At 38.4% G+C, this 6,561-nt stretch overlaps 1 long non-coding RNA gene across 1 annotated transcript; it reads right to left on the bottom strand.

Moving 5' to 3' along the window:
• Window positions 1-201: 201 nt before the first annotated feature.
• Window positions 202-3,318, bottom strand: LOC144532410 (uncharacterized). The gene is made up of 3 exons (XR_013503347.1): window positions 3,145-3,318; window positions 1,693-1,928; window positions 202-1,590 (listed from the first exon to the last, which is right to left on the bottom strand). It is a non-coding gene; the product is annotated as an uncharacterized LOC144532410 (long non-coding RNA).
• Window positions 3,319-6,561: the final 3,243 nt, after the last annotated feature.

Raw genomic sequence — 6,561 nt, 5'->3', positions numbered from 1 at the left:
AACTGGTAGAACAGTAAAACTTTGCATTTTAAATAGAGCTGTTCTGTATATTATACATAAACTTTATTCATAATATGCTGTATTTTTATGTTTTAATAATCAAGTTATAATGTAAAATTTACTTATAAACCTGCAAAATGATTACTACGCCTACACCAAAACATGCAAAAATACATCTTGAGAAAAGACAAGAGGAAAATATCACTTTTGGGAAATTTATTTAACAGCCATCGTCAATAGTTGTAAACAACTGGATTCTTTCTTTTTTCAATGTATACAACATGCAAAGAAGCTACATGTAATGGTTCTTTTAACTATGACTGAATCCAAGTTTAAATACTCCAGAAGATTACCCTCTTTAAATCTGGACATTTTTCTGTCACAAACTTTAAGTGCCAGGCGCACAACAACAACAACCCAATTGACAACAACAACCCACATTCCCTGTCTGGAATGTTCCACAGTATGGCATAAAACGTATCTATCTCCATGGAGACAATCAGGTGATGCCAACAGGCCAAGTTACAGGTCAGATCTGTGGAGAGGCGAGCCCTCTCACAGTAAGAATGCACGTTTGTTAAATATTTTTTATAATAAAAATCGTTCTAATTGAATAAATGCAAGATAGATATTATTATTATTATTATTAATTATTATTATTATTATTATTATTATTACATACCATGGAACATTCCTGCAAAGCAAAAACATCTTACAACAAGCAGGTGGCAGACCCTCTACCAGAAAAAGTTACATAGTGCACCTTTAAGACTTCAAAACAAAAATTACATATTGTTCCTTAATTGACTCTTTGAGGTCAATCCCAGTGAGTTCCTTGAAGTGTACTGACATGCCAAGTTCATGAAACCAAAACGGGCACTCCTCTCTAAGGCATTTGATACTTTTTCCCTGGTTGACATGTTGACGTTGTGTGTAAAAAGTGGACTTCATTAGACATTTTACCTCCTCTGGATTGGCATCAGAGTGTTGGAACATCACCTTGAGTTTTTCCATCTTTTGCTGCTGGCTCTCTTGAGATTCTTCAAGGGGCAGACATTTACATTCCATTTAATGCATCCGTAATTGTCCTGCATTGCTGCTCTCTCTTCTAATGGGATCTCGTCTGTGTGGTCTGAGACATCAGCCTGATGTTTTCTTTTTCTTATTTTGGGTGTTGAAGTGCGCCTCACATTTTCAATTCTGTTATGCAACTGTTTGACAAGGGAATAGTAGCCTGTTCCAACAATATCGCCCTCTATTACATCTTACATATTTTGCCACCATTTTTTTTGCAACGTCAGTTGAATGCTTTTTACCTACATGAGGGCATTTTTCCATCATCTCAGTCACAACAATCCGGACCATTTGCCTCCTCAGTTTTGGGCCTGGCCTTTTTCCCCTCTCCAAAGAATGCATCACTTCCTCAGGAAATTTACTCCATGGAATTTCAAAGTTGTCGTCCCACTGTGTGTCACGTCCTGGGCTGCTCGAGGAGGTTGATGATGAACTTTGGGGTGAAACAGAACGATGACAGCGATTGGGTAGCTGAGGCTTCCACAGATGACAGTGAGCTGTTCTCGGGAGTTTGGTCTTTAAATGACAAAAAAAATAAGATTATGATTCACACTGTACAATATTACACAATGTCCATGTCTGCTTTTGATTTTGAATAGTTGTGGTGTTTTTACTTACATTTCCGTTTCCAAACAGAAAGAAGCTTTCTGGCTTGTACAGGTCTTAATGCTGTCAACAAATCAGCCTCTGTTACGAAGCGTAGATCATCATACGTCTCAACTCCAATGGATTGCAAGTGCTCTTCCAGGATGTTTTTGTGTACTGCTGGAAGTTCTGGTAGGACTTCCATGATGGCGACATCTAGGAAGGTTCGCTCTGAGTCACTCATATTTGCACTGAAGAAGAAATGCCACCTTCAAACAGAACAGAAAAAAATATAGAGTACATACACTTAACAGAGCAGAGACATGCATCAGGTAACATTAATGTCAAACTATTTACAGTGAGAAGCAACTGAGCTTTAATTGGACTTTATTTTGCCACAATACTGTGTTTTAGTGGAATGACTTGGTATCCATCAAGAATGTATGATACCAAAGGATAGAAATCTGGCAGGTCATTAATGTTGATACACTGTAACCCAAGACCTCCTTTGTCCTTTGTCACAGAATACAGATGGTATTCTAAGACGAAGATGCCTTTGTGGATATCCATCAAAACATACACAGATGTGTCATTCTGAATCAAGATGAGTAGAAGTTCACCTAATTCCATATACTCATCATTTCTGTACACAAGAAACTGTCCTTTTTTATATGCAGTGCCCTTGTACTGAATGTCTGTGGTAACTGTGGTATTGCTTTCTGAAAAGGCTAACTCCCTGACTGCATGTTTAATAGTGTTACTGTAGAGGTTGGGATAAAACACACAGCTGTCCTTCACTTGAAGTAGTTTACTGCATTCTTGCCCAGCTAAAAGATATGCCTGATACATCTGATGACAAAGTTTGACAAATGTTTTTGAAGTTTTTCAAGTGTCTGGCACATCTTTTAAAATAACTGTTTACTTTCAAACCTAAGCGTCCATAACCTAATCAATGGACCAAATTTCAAGATCAGTGCTGAATAATGGCGCAAATAGTGGTGCTTGGGTCTTAGTTGAATTTCAGGAAACAACATCTTTCTCAACTCCAAATATTCTTGGATCACTATGTCAAGATATGCTATCTGGGACAAGGAAATGTTCTGAGCACAAATAAGATCCACAATGTCTTTTAGCTGGAGAGCTAACGGCCATACTTCATCCTCATGGTTTTGCACCTTGTCACCAATCAAAACTGTTAGCAATCTCAAAAGGTTCCAGTTTTGAATGGCTTGCCCTGATAACTTGGCTCCATCAAGGTTGACAGCACATGGCTTTGTGAGTGCTTTAGATCCTTTATACTTAAACTGTTTGATGCGCCTGTTTAAGAGTGAGTATGTGAACCATTTTTTCTTTTTTATAATGTTCTTGAGGTATAGTGCTAGATCATATGACAAGACTCCTTCAAAGAGGTCATGACCTAAACAAGGTGGGAGACCAGGCTGGGATACCTGAAAAGACTCAAGGGTATTAAAAGATAGAGTTTACCTTTATTCCTCTGACACCTTGGATGTTTTCAGCTTGGAGATCAACAACAGCCGCATCATATGTCTCTGGGGTGCGTGGAGGACCACAGGCATTCGGATCAGCCTCAAACTCACTTCTTGTGATTTCACAGTACCTGCAAAAATATTGAGAGCGGCTGAAGTTCTCTGTAAACCCACCTATGCAATGAGAACCCAAGTTATCCCCAGCAATGCAGTAAAGACCTCCTTTTACTGTTTCTCCATCTACATTTATTCCATCTGTCTCCAAGAATTTCAGATCTGCCAACAACTCTGAGAAAACTGTTCCAAAACGCTTAAGGTCGTTCTCAACACACAACAAGACTAAAAACATATTATCAGTATTTGAACGCAAATGAATGGGTAAATTTGCTAATGAAAGATAGACTGCAAGAACTTTGTGCGTCTTTTTAGCACAACCAAGGGGATTCACAATTTCAAATGAATCTTGGTACAAAATCAGTTTGAGGCTTTCAGGGTTTTCATTAAAGAACTGGTGACATTTGAAATTTTGTCCATCATATAAATCTGTAAAAACTTCTACATCAGGATCTCCAAAGTGTTGTGACTGTGTATTCCTCCCTAAATGTGACTGTAAAAAGCTCTTCAGAGGTTCTGCCACTGGTATGTAGTAAGCACATTTGTGTCATGTTTTCATCCATGCCCAATGCCACTTTTTGGGGTTCTGTGTATTTAAACATTTTCGTGAATGTCTGATTTCTGGAGTATGTTGTTCTCAATTGTCCCTGATGACAGGCAGAGAACAAATCTGACTCTTGAATGCAGTCACAGATTTTAGTGACTGCTTCATCCGATAGGCTCATATTTTTAATAAAGAACTTACTTTATTTATTGTGTAGGCTTGACCTAACTCGTGCACATTTTGCATTTCCTCAACAATAGTCTGTATAGTAGAGGCAGGAATAAGCAGCTGTCCTTGCAGTTTAAGGTAAAAGAGACATGTTTCTGAGATAAGACTGACTATCATTCTCTGGCATATCACTGGCTGTACTAGTTGTTGGCATGGCTTCATGTGTGGTTTCTGAATCATCTGTACTGGCAATGACATCTGGGGGCTGAGGGCGAGTCTCCCTGTACAGGTCATCAATACCATCAGGGGAGCATGCTTTATGCTTCCTACATATGTGAGAAGTAAATTATGACTTTTTTGTAAACACGTGCTTACAACCACTTACTGGACATGACACAGACCTGCCCTCTCCAATATGATCATTTAAGTGAGCCACTAGCTCTTTCACCGTGTGAAAATGGCAGGCACATAATGAAACTGCGCATTTTAAATCCGCAACAACAGCTATAGGAGCAGCTTGCGGTGCAGTTGCATTGTGCACACGATAAAAATGGCCCTTGAAAGCTGAGTAAGTGGTACATTTTTGACTACAGTTGGCGCCAACACATTTAAAAAGACAACGGGGCTCATTCCTATGCACTCTGCAATGTAGTACATAGCCTCTTAATGTATCCAATTTCTTTTTACAAAAGACGCAGGTGAACATTTTTGGGATTTTAAGTGTCTGCCTGTGCTTTTCAGTTGAACTAAGTTATCACGCATTGACCTAGCTAGCTAGCTACTGGTCTTGAATATCAACTGGTGCTAGCTTACACAATGTGCTTTCAGCACACAAAACTTGTGTTAAAATCGTAGATTTGTCCTAAAAGCTTTTAAAATGACAAAGTGGTCCGAAGATTTCTGCTCCACTCCTGTGTTTGCTCCAGCAAGCGCCGCTCTGGCTCGCTCGTTAATTACGTCAGCCGCAGCCGTGAACGAGGAGCTCGTGCTTCTCCCGCTCCTCCCGCCCTCACGTCATTATCCAATCAGAGACAAGCTTCAGCTGCGCACTATGAAATTCAAAATTAGGCGGACTCGGTGCACAATGAGCGTACAAGCATAAGTATGTGGTTAGGAGGCACTGTTAGGTTGTTTAGCCTGTGATACAATGCTCAAATTATTATATATTTTTAGAAATATAAATAGAAAACCAGTAGGCTAAGTATTACATTAAAATGTAAAGACAAAAAGGAACATAAAGCTTACAAGGATTATGGTTAATAATTGTAATTCCTTATACACACACACTCTATAAATACAGTAGGCTACAAATAAATCATGCAATGTTAGTGAAGGCACTGTTTGGTTGTTTAGCCTGTGATAATGACACAATGCTCAAATTATCAATATTATTTTATCAATAGGCATATGTAGAAAACCAGTAGGCTAAGTATTACATAACAATTTAAAGACTAAAAGAAACATGAGGCATACAAGGATTAGGACTGAACAGAAGTATTACTTTGCATATATCAATAATTTTAATTTCTTATACACACACTCTACAATATGCTGCAAATAGCCTAAATTTAAAAACAATGATATTATATATAAATAGATAGGCAACCTCTCAGGTTCACATTGACATTTTTTGTGAAAACATTTTTATTACCCCAATTTGCATCGTTTCATCAATCATGTTAGAAGTACAGCATAAACTTGTAAGGTGACTTACATATATTTTTTGTATTTTTAAAAACAACTGACTAAAACTATATTTTTTACAATATTTGCATGTCAAATTAACAAATTTGTTTTGTCACCAGTATTACAGTATTTCTCTGTTTTTGATAGCAATATTTGTAGTTTTAACAGATAAATTTGATTATAATCACATATAGTTGTAAATATAACAAAAACATTCTGTTTAATAGTTTACAAAAGTTCACTGTGATTTAAACAAACAATATATGTTTTTGGGTTTACAATACTTTTCTGTAGGGATTTTACATCGTTTTTATGTAAATTTCACGGTCTTTTTTTACAGTGTGTGTAATTACTTCCACCAACTAATCAAAGTATTCTCGTACGCGTAGAATCTGCCATTCAGAATCATTCAGAATACATACGAGCGACTTGCTGGAATGACGGCCACCATCTTTAAAATACATTAGCCAAAGAGGGGCATACCTCCGCCTTTCGTGCTTTTCACTCAGTGGCACTGACTGTGACGAATGCCAGGTAGGGTGAGAAGATTACTTGCGACTGCCGGCAGATTTGAAAGGCTGTTGAAAATGGAGGATGGCGCCTATTCTCAAGGTAATGACAAGACCAAAGGGCTGCAGCCTCTGCCATGAAAGAAGCAAAGCAGTGTGTGTGGGAGAAGTTCTGAGAAGCCATGGAGGACTTTCGATTGGCACCAAGGTGCTTCCGGAAAACCGTCCACCACCTCAGGAGGGGGAAACAGGGAAACATCCAAGCTTTGTACAGTAAGGATGGAACGCTGTAGACCTTAACTGAGGAGACCCTGAAATTGATGAGAACCATTTAGAAATGCTTAAAGCTTTGAGTGTGGAGGGGCTTCTTGGATGACACACCTCTACAACATTG

Source organism: Sander vitreus, chromosome 17 (assembly GCF_031162955.1).
Source record: "Sander vitreus isolate 19-12246 chromosome 17, sanVit1, whole genome shotgun sequence".
Taxonomy (NCBI): Eukaryota; Metazoa; Chordata; class Actinopteri; order Perciformes; family Percidae; genus Sander; species Sander vitreus.
Note: the sequence above shows the minus strand (reverse complement) of the source record. Positions and strands in the feature narration are given on the sequence as shown.